Below are 14,091 nucleotides of genomic sequence, written 5' to 3' on the forward strand. Positions count from 1 at the left end.
AGGAAGAAATTTAGATTCCTTAAAGTGTAATTAAAAAAAAATAGTGATTACAAATAAATAAAAAATTGGTGCAACTGTTAAAATGTTATATATATCACAGACAAAGCAACAAGTAGCATATAAAAAGGTAGATGCTTGTTACATGTAAACTTGTAAATGTTGATTGTTGAATCTCTGCAGAACAGAGGAAGAATTTTCATATGGAACGTGCTGCTTGATCTGCGCACACATACACACACACACACACACACACACACACACACACACACACACTGACCTTAAAAACACCCCTGTCCCAGCAGGCAGAGGTCGAGTCCATCTTTCAGGAGCAAGAGCACATGATGTGTCAATCAGCAGATAGACACACATTAAAAAAGTCTGGATGGGCAGTGAGAGACTTGTGTCTTTTAAAATTCTGATGAAAATACTCCTGAACAACACTGTAAAAAAAAAAAAAAAAGGTGTGGGTACTTCAAAAAATGATGAATGAATGAAATTGAATGAAAGCAGGCCTATTTTAATAAAATGTGGTACTTGTGGTACATCAAGTTATGGTGTCAATGTGTCTAATTCTATTTATAAATGTATTAGATTATTAGATTATAATCAGGATATTTGAAAAGTAGTTGAGATTCTTTAACTGAATAGAAATTAGTTTTGTTTTATGGCCCAGCGCTGAGTTCAAAGTGAGAGTGTGATTGTTTGTGCCAAGTGCGTTTGTATAATATTGGTTCAGTGTAACAGGAAGTGTTATCAGTGTGGGGCTTTGTTGACTGTTGCAATAGCAGATAAGAGTGGCATTCCCCATAACCTTTCTTCCTCCAAAACTAGATTACTACCCTCCCTTTACAACACACACACACACACACACACACACGCACACACACACACACAATACCCCCTTCTGAAGTTTACAACTCCAAGTAGTTACTGCCAGGAAGCGCATACCCAAACTACTCCCCCAACATACTCCCTTCCTCCAGCGTACCCATGTAGGCTCCTCATATGTGTGTGTGTGTGTGTGTGTGTACACACAAATACAGCTATATTATGAATATAGAATATAGACTATATACAGTTCCCTTTAAAAAAAATACAAACATTTTAAAAACCTGTTTAAGTAAGTTGTAGGCCCTTCACATTTTGTCTTAAATTGGTCACTGAATCTTAGAGAACGTCTGTATTTTGTTGCATGAAAGAATACCACTGTTAAGGAAAAGTAAGAATACAAAGAATTTGTAAGAAAGGCTTGAAAATCAGTGGCTGCATGGTTGGCTTATTCAAGTAAATAATCAATGTGCAGAAAAAAAAAATCTAACCAATTTTTTTTTTACCAGTAGAGGGCGCCCCGTATTCTGTTTTCATTTCACAACCGAAATGATGACAATGAAAGTTTTGCTTTTACGCAGTGAAGTTTTATCAGTAAAGGTTAATAAACTGTATGGAACTTAATTTAAGGATTTCATTTTCAGAATTATATATTGTGAACTTTATTTCCTTTTCTAACTGTTCTCAAGTGTTACACTTGAAATTGACCTGCATTATCTTTTAGCAGTAGTAACAAAAAGAGCACATGGTCATGAAACTGGACACCATGTAACCTCACTTTCCATATAGGCCTATCATTTGAGACAATGTAATCTAGATGAGTGGATTTTAATGCCATGTAAACATTTTAAGATTAAGTGCATATAGGAACGTACTGAGTCCATCTAATGCACTGTCATTTTCAAGATCCTTCAATGGCCATAATCCAGAGTTAGCAGTTAGTTAGCAGATCTTTATATCCATAGTGACTTACACAAGACTAATTACAGGGGTAGTTGTCCTGCAGCACAATGGTGTTAACTGCCTTGCTTAAGGGCACAGTAATGGCTCATATTACCTGAACCAACAATTTTGTAGAAATTTTCAGTGCAACTCTTTCATACTGAAAATTTGATTTTACTACTGGCCAAAATATATTTGAAACATGGAGTATAAATAAGTTACAAACAGCATGGTTGACTACATAACATTTGCTACTAATATTTACACTATGGTATGGTTCAAATATAATTTAAAACGCATTATAAAATGTTATACGGGGACCAATAAAACGGTTCAAAACACTAGGACATTTTTGGGCCCCATGAGGGAAACAGCTTAAAATACAATTCAAATATTTTTAATATAAAAATGCAGAAGTTTTCTGTGAGGTTGTGTTTAGGGTTAAATTATGTAATATACAGTTTGTAAAGTATAAAAATCATGTCTATCGAAAGTGTGTATGAGACAATATTCTCATTTTTATTTTGAAATATATACATTTTTGTGGAAAAATAAATAAATAAATTACAACTAAAAAGGCATTAAATACAAATATTATATATAATATAGTTTTTTTTCACAAAATACATTCAGCAATATGTTTTCCTATTTTAACTGCCCTAAGCTACCTCCACCCACAGACTTTAGATGCAGTTTGCCCAAAAAGCATAATGTGTAAAAAAAAAAAGAAGTTTTTAAATAAATACAAATGTTAAGCAGATTTAGGTGGGGAAAGGGGTGGGGTTTCGATTTCAATAAATCCTCTTTACTGGTTAATTACTTACTGGGGTTATACATTCAAGCCAATCAGAAACAGCTGAGAGAAATCACATGTGTCTTGAGTGTGAACTGAAGTCTCAGAGATCTTCACACAGTTTGTCTGCTGATTAACTGCATTTGGTGAGCCAGGCCTTTAATCCAATGAGCACCAACAGAGAGATTCTGTATGTCTGTGAAATATGTTCACGGTGTCTCTTGATCGGCTTTGGTGACAACTCTTTTTTTCTTTGAGTTGATCTTTTGTCGTGTAATCCTCTGTTCTGTCTGAGTGTAGTCATCTATGGGACACACATATAGACTTTAGGTGACATTTTGATTTAGTCATTCTTTCAGTGTTTGGGTGAGTGGATAAATAAAGTGCGTTTACCTTGATGGTCTGTATTATGTGTGTAGACTGCAGCCAGGCCAAATAAGCACATGATAGTAAAAGCAATGACGATGAAGACCAACTCAAACCCTGAAAATAGAAGATCCATAACACACACACTTCCACCCCTACACACACAGAGAGAGAAAGAGAGAGACGAAGGCATTATTTAAAATATGATTACAGAGCATTAACCAGTTTATTATTTCTCTCAAAAAGGTTTTAAAAGTGAATGTAGAAAAACAACAATAAGTGTGAAAAACTGAAGCGGCTGCGAAATGCAGCTAGGGCCCTTAAGACTTAAATGCAAGATTGATTGAACAGAGAAAATCCATTAACAGGCTGCATGTATTCAGAATCAATAAACTACATTTAGATGTGCAGTTGTGTTGATGAATAAAGCAAAAGACTGTAGAAGAGCCTTAAAGATAGAGCTATAAAAAAAAACTACCAATTAATGCAAATAAATAATGGTTGTTAATGTTGCAGGGCTATGATTAGTAAAAATTTCCAAATTTGGTAAAACATAGCCTATCATAACGTTTTCATATGAAACATCCACAAACTTAAATTAGTGTTATCCAGGGTTATGCTTTTATTAAAGTTATTTAGTGTTATTTATAAAATTATTTATAAAATTATTTAGTGTTATGCTTTTATTAAACTAAAAGCATAACATTTTACTTACACCTCACTATAATATAAAATAAAAACTATTTGTTTTATTTTATTTGCCAAAACATAATTTTCATTAAGTTAACTTGATGTATTAAAATAACTAAAAATGAAATAAAAAATGAAAAAAAAAAAAAACTATATGGACATTTAAAAACAAAAAACAAATAAAAATGTGAAAAGCACAACAAAATGACTCTAAATAAAAATAAAACTGAAAATATAAAACTAAAAACGAATTAAAATATCATCTGTAACAATATCTCAATGATATCAATAAAAATGGTGTCATCATCAAAAATTTCTATTTCATAGATTTTTAATTAGTTATTGCATAGTATGCAACAACATTCTTTTGCAGTCAGTATTTTCTTTTATAGGGCCTTAACATTGTGTGAAGAGAGAGAAAATTGATTTAAATACCTTGTTTTGCTTGCTTTCAACAGGATTCAACCCATCAATAGCACCTCATTCCATTTATACCACACACAGTATGAAACATGCTTGTGCGTTAGAGACTTTTACAAGCTTCTCACACACAGAGCAATCAAAGTCCACTTCTTCCTGCTTCCTTACTGCTGGCTATAAACCGTGTCAACGTTAAACCCACTCATACTTAAGGTATACCTACAGACGTACACTTGCTGTCTTTATTGTTTACCTGAGTTAGCAGCCGGATCCAGTCCAGGTGATGAGGTTTCAAGCGCAATAAAGGTAGCAGCATACTGGTCAAGCTATGTGCGCAGCACCACTCATCATATTTGATCCTGACCTGGATTGACCTCGTTGCATGAAATCAGTCTTGAGAGGCCTGCGGGTGGACTTAGACGATGAGTGGCTCCTCAAGTCTTTCTTTGATAACTTCACTGCCTTAGTTATAAGAAGAGAACAAACCAAGAATGCCACGTCACATTTGAAACTAGTTGAACCCGTTTTTGTTAGTCAAGTGCACATTGCAATTCTTATGCTATTGGCAAATAGGCCTACTGCAATTGGCTACTTGTTAGGGATCTCAAAAAATGAAACGGTCTCGGGGCGTGGGGTGTCCGTCTTGGCGATGACACTATTATTTAATTAAAACACTACCGAAAATTAGTCATGATGACAAATAAAAATATGACATGAAAATGTGTCTAACAAAATATGACTAGAAAAATAACAGTGCCAGATTATCAATAATGCAATGTTTTCGAAGGAAACATGGTGAAGCTGAAAAAAAAAAACGAACAGGTGATCTATATTGAAAAAATATGACGTGAAAAAATTAAATCATATAATTAATCATATCATCGATGATTTTGAAAAAGAAACATTTAAAAGCAACATGACTGTCTCCAATACTAGCCTAATAGGTAAAATCGATTATCGTATTGTTGAAAATACAGTTACGAATAGATTACGTAGTCGCATATCTGCGCGCAGTGCTCGGAAACCATCAGCCAGTCGCGTACGCTTTAGTGAATTAGGCTACCCATTTCTGGACAAAATGCATATGGAAAATTGCGGAGGACAACGATTGGGCTGCTGCGGGAAAGGTTAGGTACATGATCCAAGTTCTCCGAAACATGACAATGCTTTATATTTATTAGCGCTTAAAACTAAAATCATATAGCCTAGCTTTACTGTCTCTGTCGGCATTTGACAGCTGCGTGTGCTGTTGCCTGGCACGTGTTTTCCTCAGCAAGTAACTTACATTTTATGCTTATATCTTTATTTGTAAATGTTAGAAAGTCCCGTGAGTAGGCTATTTCAGTTTTACACATTCTGACAACAAACTTAACAGACTTCAATGAACGAGCGCAAGTGGGCGCATGCGCGTCAAACAGCAGGAGAGAATTATGAATTCGAATCAATTCTAAATTCTAAATCAAATGCATATTTCGCTCTCTCTCTCTCTCTCTCTCTCTCTCTCTCTCTCTCTCTCTCTCTCTCTCTCTCTCTCTCTCTCTCTCTCTCTCTCTCTATATATATATATATATATATAAATTGAGTGGGTTTCAAATTATACAGGTTACACAAGTAATCATTTATGAGAGCGCTCAGCTGCTGAGGTCAGAGATTTCTAGTCTGTAAAGCCCCTAATAGGACTGGTCCTGGTGACAGAGCCCGAGAGCCGTTACTTACAGCCATTCTACAGCTGTTACTTTTTAGCGCCAAAGGATGGTGGCTTGCACCCTATTGGTAAAGTTCCTGTTCAAAATGATCAAAAAAGAAGCTGATTCTCGAGCAGATTCGCCCTGGAGTTTGATTTATTTCGGTGGACCTGAAAGATGCTTATTTTCATATTCAGATAGCCACGCAGCATTTTCATTCAAAGTACCAGTTCACTGTCCTCCCCTTCGGTCCATCTCTGGCCTCAAAAACATTCACAAAATGTGTTGATGCTGCTCTGTCCTTGCTAAAATCAAAGGGAATGCGTGTTCTGAATTATTTAGATGACTGGCTTGCCATGGCGCAGTCAGAGGCTGTGTTACAGAAACACAAATGTGAGCTGCTAAATCACACGTGTTGTCCCCTCGGCTGACAGTGAATATGCAGAAAAGTGAATACCTCAGTGGTTACATACATAAACCACCGTTGTGGTCTCCAGTCCAGATCGCTGTACAGGTTGGTGTAGAGCCTCCTGTTATGGTTCCGGCCTCTTGTCGATCCGGGCAGTACATGTCCCTGGCCAATTGAACCTCAAGGGCAGAGTAGTCCGCGGAGAATGGAGATGGACCAGATGGAGGTGGACCTCTTTAACTCAGCTGAAGAATGCTCATTACCTGCAGTTCTGTGCGCTGGCACAGGCCCAGTGGATGTGCTTGCCCATCACTAGCCAGAAACCAAGTAGCAAGTAGGCCTATGTAAAGGCCTACTTTTCCCATCAGTAAAGATTATTGTATCACAGTTCGTTGTTATGGGAAGAAGGAGGCGGGAACTGGCGAACATTTAAAGACTTTAATAATAAATAAAATGTGTGTATTATTTAAATATACAAGCTTGATAAAAATGCTCAGTTTAAAAGAAAATTTCAGATGGCACTTAAAGGCTTTTGCATCTGAAGTCTTCAAATACAAAATGAAAGTAAAGACAGCAGCCCCTCTTCAGAACCTGGTGCAGTGTGAGGAACCTAGATCTTGCCCCTTTGCTGGTTCTCCTGTCTTTTCTACAGGAGCGCTTAGAGAACAGGTGCGCACCTTTCATGCTCAAAGTTTATGTGGCGGCGTTTACAGCGTATCATCAATGGATTCTCAACAAGCCAGTAGGTAAATGTATTTTGGTTATATGGTTCCTGAGAGGGGCAAGGCGGATGACCCACTTGCCCAGTTCGAGCACTATAAATTAGCCGCGTTTCCACTTGTTGGGCCAAAAGCGGGCATGCTAGTGCGTATCAGGGCCAGTCACGTTTCCACTGTCATTGGGCCACTGTCGACTGTCATTGGGCCAACGGCCATGTTTTTTTGGCCCGCCGAACACCTTGGTCCAAAGCAAGCCAGCTCGGGCTTGAGGAGTGATCATGAACAAAGGTGGAGTTTACCTGAGTCTGGAAACGCAGTGTGGTTTTGGGCTCAGTGCTACAGGTCCGAGGCTAGTAGCCCAGCCCGCCCCGTTGAAAGCCCTGGCTCGCACTGGCCCGACAGTGGAAACGCGGCTATTGAACGTTCAAAGCAGTTCAGGCACCACTCGCTCTGGCTTGTGTCTGATGCTGTGGTGTGTTCTGCACAGTGTTCTGCTTTTGTTGTTGCTGTTTCAAACTATGGTAGTCGCTGGCAACCACCTTTATTCTGTTCACCAGCGTATATTCTTGAGAGTATTAAGGTCATGTTATTTCATTGCCTTGAATAAACAATTTAATGCGGTGCATTATTATTTTGCTCATTGCGCCCTCTTGAGGCTTCAGGAGACAAGCCAAAAGATTTTTTTTCCCTAACTGAAAATATGCCATTTGAATTTGAATATTAGTGTTTAAATATAAAATTTGAATTTCGCTTTTCAGCCATTTCGACGGCCCTAGTCGAATGAACCGATCTCAAAAGTGAATGTCTTTGACTTTGGTTAGCAGGCTACTCATGTAAGTGACCCTGGTTCCCCGAGAGGAGGGAAGGGAACGACATTGCATTAGTGGTCGAACTAATCACTCAGAGTCTTAAGCTGGGTGCACACTGTACGATTTATAATTAGTACTTTACGATTGTTGCTTGTCAGACTGTACAAACCTCGCTTTAAGCCATGGCACTGTGGGATCTCAGAACGTCGGTAGACTGTATGATAGTCAAGAAGACGCGTTAAAAGCGGGCGTAGGCCTACACAAGAAAAAGTTTACGTTTGTTTTTACATCATCAAGTTTACGAGTTTTACATCATCGATCACGGACAGCGAGTGAGCTGCCTTACACTACAGAGAAATGTGTATAAATATACAAAGACAATTAACATCAAACAGAATGGAGGATATATGTATTTATGGTTCTATAACGTTTTGTGATTAACATAGTTATTAGTTATTTAATGATAATTGTTCACTGTCAATCTTCTCTTGCAATAGCAACCAAATCATGGAAACCAAATGAGTCGGATTAATGAGTCAACTAACTGAAAAGACTCAAAATAATTATTAATTAAAAAAATTATCATTACTCTTACATGACACACTAAGGTGAGCTAGAGTGGATGCCAATATTTTCTGTAAAAAAAAAACTCAAATGTTTATTTCTGGAAAAAAAGCTATTGTGTGACTTGGCTAGTACTCGAGTCATATGGACAATGTTTGAACCCCAGCCCAAGTTCTCAATACAGAATGAAACCACTTTCGTTTTCGGGTGAACTATTCATGTTGTGTTGGTAATCAGCTTGACCAGCATTTTATTTTCTAAATGGTTAAAAAACTTTAATATATATATATTTGTAACTTCCTCATTTAGGGTCATGAATGTTCATGCAAAGTTTGGACACATAGATTTGTTTGTAAAAGCTGTAAAAATTTTGCATCTTGAACACCCCCCATTGGTTTCCATGAAGCAGAGTCAGGTAAAAAAATAAAAAAACTTTATTGTAGCTCGTAAAACATTAAAATATGACCCTAAGAGAACTTAAGAACTTAACCCGAAATTAAAGACTCATCTTCTGAATCATTCAAGGAAATAAAATATGTCAAAGGATGCTTTTGGTTGCTAGTTTTTAGATCTTAATTACTAGACTGTTGCAGCACTGAAAGAAGTGAGAAACCCATTTTACTCTCACAAGGGTTTGAGACATAACAATAAGGCAGAGGCTATTTTAAGTACATATAGCAATACACAACGTACAAATAATGTTAGATACTATTTATACTTAAATAGACATATTTGTACTTAGTACTATATCTATAGAGTGTGCTAATTGACACTACAAGTATTCATGACAAAAAAATATTGTTTTGTCTGTTCAGCTAATATATAACACCCCTAACACAATGTAAATAACACAATATAAACAAATAGATGGGAATTATTAAATTCCTTGCATATTTTATATTTTTAGTTTCTGACAAGCTACAATAGAGGCTTTCTGTCTTTAGTGTGTTTCTAACGCTAGTTTTAGTCTATTTTTGGCAAATTGCATGGAAACCAATGCAGGTCTGTTTGACCCACACAACACAAAAGTTGTACCCAGTTTTTTTAACACCACGTTAGGATTAATGAACCATTGCATTGTTTATGCGTGTTGGTCATACCTGTAGTGTGCACACATCTCGTCTCTTGCATTAGGCCATGCAGGGTAAAGAGACTGAACACTGCCAGAGAGAAGAGAATAGTGTAAAACTCCATCTCAGTGAAGGGAGAGGCCATCTGCTCCGGCTGAACGAGCAAACACAAACTCTTTGCAAAATCAGGGCATCACTGATACCTCAGCACCACTGTGGCAGAAATACTATAGCAATACTGGTACATTATCAAAATAACTCCACTGACATCATCTTGTTCATCTGAGCTCAAACTGCACAAATCTAAATTAGCAACACTACAATTAAAACGCTCCAGCACTTGACAACACATCATGACCAGGGATGCAAAACATACATATTTAGTTATAAAACTCCTTACTTACATGGACTGCCGCACATAAAGGCATCCACTTTGAAGTCTCTGTACATAGTTTTTTATTAGGTTGTGCGTGTGCACCTGTTTACAGTCGATACTGTAACATGATGAGGGGGTAACCACAATGAGTGGCTCATATTGCATGGTGAGATTAACTAACTACGGTTCTAGATATATACCAGATACCAGCCTGACTGTCCTGCTGTGCCTATTGTAGAAGATTTTATTATTTAGAAAATAAGTAATTTAGCTACCGGTAGTCAAGTCTACTTGTCTCCCATAAATATCCTTTTTGACCAAACAAATATTTCCTTGGTGAGAATACAAAATATCTTGTTGGTCAATGCTGGTTTATGCTGGTCTTCATGTGCCAACTAATCCCCACTTTTCATTAATGATTGCATATCCATGTTCCAAATCTTATATAAGAAAATCTGGATTCTCACTCTCATCTTGATTATTTGTTAAAGGGGTGGTAAAATGCCATTTTCACAAGATGTAAAATAAATCTCTGATGTCCGCAGAGTGTGTGTGTGAAGTTTTAGCACAAAATACACCACATTTATTTTTATATAGCATGTTAAAGTTGTCACTTTTTGAGGGTTTGCAAAAACGCACCGTTTTGTCCCTGGCCCTTTAAATGCAAATGAGCTGCTGCAGAGGGCGGGGTTTCAAGAGCTCATGTGTGTTAGCAGCTGCGCTCACACAGACACACTAAAATGACAGAAACTGTTCTGTCTTTAATGCAAACGGAGTCAGACAAAGATGGAGAGACTCAAGAAGAAATGACAACATGAAGAATGCAACAGGTCGTCTCTGAATGGTTAGTTGATGAATTTATGTTGCTGATGTGGAGTTAACTATCTTCAATTAGGATATTCTGTCATGGTAATCTATAAATCGCTCGTATAGGAACTGTTGTGAGATGCAAACAGAGTGACTTTCTATTGCATGTGAAAAGATGGATGCTAAAGTTTGAGCTGACTCACAAATGTACTCTTATACAACAACTTTTCCTCTTCTCAACATGGACCCAACAATCCCGGGGGCGGGGTTTATATACATTTTAGGGTTGCTGATTTCACTAACCTTGGAGGAATGTCGTGTAGTCCCTACCAGCCATTTGTTGTAGTCCTTTTCTTTAAAAGCAAATATCTTCCTTTGCTTTGAACTTTGAGCGTTGTAACTTTGCAGATGTTGTTTATGCTCAAACAGCAACATTACACACTAACTAAAGTTAGAAAAGGTTTGTTTATTTTGGATGAAAGTCTCATCTTGTTTTACATACTGTATGAGCTTTTGTGGTGGTAGATACCTTCAGAAGTGATTAAGAGTCCTTGTTCTACTTGAAGGTTAAAGAGTTATAGCACACATACGCTATTATCTACACAGGGGTGCACAGTCCTTGCTCTCACACCTGCCTGTAACTTTCAATCGAACCTGAAGATCTTGACTCTTCTGAGTTCCCAGGAGAAAGAGTGAACACCTTATTTAGAACTTGAAAATAGTCTGTGAATGGATCTGGCTTCTCCTTTTTCTTCTTCTTCAGTATTCAATATTATTGTAGGCCTATATTAATAATAAGTATATTGTGCAAAAATAATTAGAGATTTATTTTTAAAATATTTATTTGATAGAATTTTGGATGAACAAAAACGAAATAAATAATAAAAAGTTTTATTTCTTTAATCTCACCAAACAGTCAATGCAGTGCACGTGTATTCGACATAAAATAGGGATGTGCGAGAATAGTCGGCATTGCAATTAGTCGTTTACATGAACTCTTTTTAGCACATTTATGTTTTTCTTTATATTTTTACAAAGGCAACGATCAAAGTACTGTCATGTTATTGTTACAGTATAATACATTTTAGATCCGCAGAAGACAAAATCATTTTATTTTTACCTCAGAGCACTGACTTTGCACGCCTTCGCCTGAGAAATGTCAAATCAGAAGACAAGCAAGGTGAGGGAGTGTTGTGACTTTAGAAGAAAACAAAAGTTTTGTGTAGGCTATTGTAACATGTATAGAGTCCAAAGAGGAAGACGAGGAGACGATGAAAGTACAAAAAAAGGTAATACTTTAATCAAAACAAACAAAAGCAGATATCACGGCACGATAAATCAAAATAACAGTGAGTACTAAAACTCAGTCAACACCAGACAAGTGAACAAAAGGAACTGAATGGTATAAATCCACACATGATAACAATCTGAATACAAACAGGTGAACTAACTAATGAATAAACATGGAAACCAATGGTGGTGGGAAACTAAGGACAAAAGAAAACAGGATGTAAACTAAAAGAAAACTTGAAAATGTAAACTTGAAAATGAAAAACAAACACAATGAAAGTTTGCGATGTCATGTCAAGCATATAACAATACGGCTTGCTTATAAGCTTTTTATACTACCGGTAATGAGGGAAAATAGCCTACTGATATAAAATTGTATAGCCTATCGATGAGGAAACCAATATGGATGAAACTTGTTTTTAAGGGGCTCTTGATGTATTTCAATGTAACAAACCAATCAACTAATCAAAATCAGACATAAGCGAACAACCTTAAAGGAGAACTCCGGTCAATTTTAACATTGAGCTAATTTTTTTGTAAATTTGGAGTGCTGTCAATACAGAGAACAACGACAAAAATCGGTGTTGCCTACACCGTGTTATCCTCTTTTTAAAATTTGCACCCTGTTGACTTCAATGGGGCAAGTTTTAAACCTACTTTTAGCATCTTAACATCCTTAATGTTTCATTACAAGTGCCCAGCCATGTTAGACGATAACTTCAGAGTGAACACGAGTGAATCTGACTGCAGTAGATGTGAAAGATATGAATAAAAATGATGTTATATCAGCCAGCGCACATACCTGTATTTACATCCTGTTTTCGGTCGAAGTCCAAAGTAGTCGATTGTCGAGTTCACGCGCATAGGTTTAGTTACTATGATCACGCGCGTGAACTCGACAATCGACTACTTTGGACTTCGACCGAAAACAGGATGTAAATACAGGTATGTGCGCTGGCTGATATAACATCATTTTTATTCATATCTTTCACATCTACTGCAGTCAGATTCACTGTGTTTACTCTAAAAGAATCATCTAACATGGCTGGGCACTTGTATGACACATCAAGGATGTTAAGAGGCTAAAAGCAGGTTTAAAACAACTTGCCCCATTGAAGTCAACAGGGTGCAAATTTTAAAAAGAGGATAACACATTGTAGGCAACACCGATTTTTGTCGTTGTTCTCTGTATTGACAGCACTCCAAATTTACAAAAAAATGAGCTCAATGTTAAAATTGACCGGAGTTCTCCTTTAAGAAAACCTTAAGGGCCTGAAGAGAAAGATAGTAAATTGCAACAATACTTCACTCCAATAGGAGAGAAAGGGTTCGCTTGCACGAGCAAAAGAGAAATGGCTCCCTCCAATGTGAAATAGAGAATAGTCCCACACTCAAACTATTTTTTTCTTTTTTTTGTAATCATAGTAGACCTTTGAGTCATATAATGTTATTTTCTTGGTGAGTGAAAGTACTTTATATTCAGGTGAAGTAGTCAACTTCACATTCTTTAAAAATGGGAAATTTTAGGTCTCTGTGACATTCAAACAAGTGTCGTTATTTAATAAAGTATCTCACAGCATTTCGTCTTCTGAATGTGAGTAGTGTAGTGTACTAATAATTTTACAACCAGGTTCAATTATTCACATGGGCTTTTGAGCTTGAAAATTTTGTCAGTTTTTAACCCTGGGTTAACATAATCATGGGTTATTTGTTTATGTTTCACTGTTTGTGAATTGCGTTACTGATCAGTCATAGTCCGGTTCTGAGATTTTATTTATTTATTAAGGACCATGTACAATTTCAAACATAAATGTTACCATTTGATGCATTGTACAAGAGTTAGCCACAGGCTAATTTACATCTGCAGTCCCCAGTCAATTTCACATTGTACATTTGTAAAGCAAAGGTTAAAGGCAGGGTAGGCAGGTTTTTTCTAAAAAACTTTTTCCAAAATGTGTTTAAACTGTCTTTCTATACCAATACATAGGCCTAATTAACCAATACATAATTAAAATGTAAGTACTCTGAAAAGGAGAGTATAAAAATCGAGTGTCTGTAGTCCTCTCAGGGCTGCAATAAACACAGCTACTTATTTCCATTCAGAACGAATTAAATGATTGGCTGGGCGACCACCCCTGCTGCTACAGGATCTGCCCACATGCGCGCACCCGTTTGACTCGAGGAGAAGAGGCACGGAAGCTAGGAAGAATCACAATTATGGCAAAATTCCCAGTACCTGCATATACAGTCAGCGAAGGCAAAAAAAGGAAGACAGTATTCGAAAAGGCTATGACCAAAAAGTGCGACGGTATTGTCTCCGGAG

General features: G+C 36.9%; 1 long non-coding RNA gene across 1 annotated transcript; it reads right to left on the reverse strand.

Annotated features, from left to right (window-relative positions):
• Window positions 1–2,259: 2,259 nt before the first annotated feature.
• LOC306999889 lies at window positions 2,260–4,663 on the reverse strand. Its single transcript, XR_013797931.1, has 3 exons — window positions 4,293–4,663; window positions 2,957–3,084; window positions 2,260–2,867 (listed from the first exon to the last, which is right to left on the reverse strand). It is a non-coding gene; the product is annotated as an uncharacterized lncRNA (long non-coding RNA).
• Between the last annotated feature and the right edge of the window lie 9,428 nt (window positions 4,664–14,091).

This window comes from Phoxinus phoxinus (assembly GCF_949152265.1).
Source record: "Phoxinus phoxinus genome assembly, chromosome: 6".
In the NCBI taxonomy this organism is placed as follows: Eukaryota; Metazoa; Chordata; class Actinopteri; order Cypriniformes; family Leuciscidae; genus Phoxinus; species Phoxinus phoxinus.